This window comes from Corapipo altera, unplaced genomic scaffold (genome assembly GCF_003945725.1).
Source record: "Corapipo altera isolate COAL_440 unplaced genomic scaffold, ASM394572v1 103, whole genome shotgun sequence".
NCBI classification, from domain to species: domain Eukaryota; kingdom Metazoa; phylum Chordata; class Aves; order Passeriformes; family Pipridae; genus Corapipo; species Corapipo altera.
Window position 1 is genome coordinate 44,317 of NW_020884993.1, and position 381 is coordinate 44,697.

Below are 381 nucleotides of genomic sequence, written 5' to 3' on the forward strand. Positions count from 1 at the left end.
CGCGGTGCTGCACCTCCTGCCTCCCCACCCGACCCAGAGAAGGTGCCGGGCAAAGGGGCGAGAGCCCGAAAACCCTCAGGGTGATGTCTCAGGTGGGGAAAAGCAGTGGCTGTGCCGGGCGGGCCGGGGCAGGAGGGGCTGCACGGGGACTCTCGGGCGGGACCCCGCGTGTGTGTGACCGTGCGGGGAGTGACGCGGGAGCGCTCCCCGGGGGCTGCGAGCGAGGGGAGCCGGGCCGGGGGCATCTCTGTCTGAGGGGGAGAGGGGGGGCAGGCGCGCTCCCGCCGCCCCGCGCCGCAGCGCCGGGCACGCGCCCCCCGCACCGCCCGTGCTGCAGCGGGGGGCGGGGCCCGCGCCCTGACGGACGCGGGAGACGGCTAA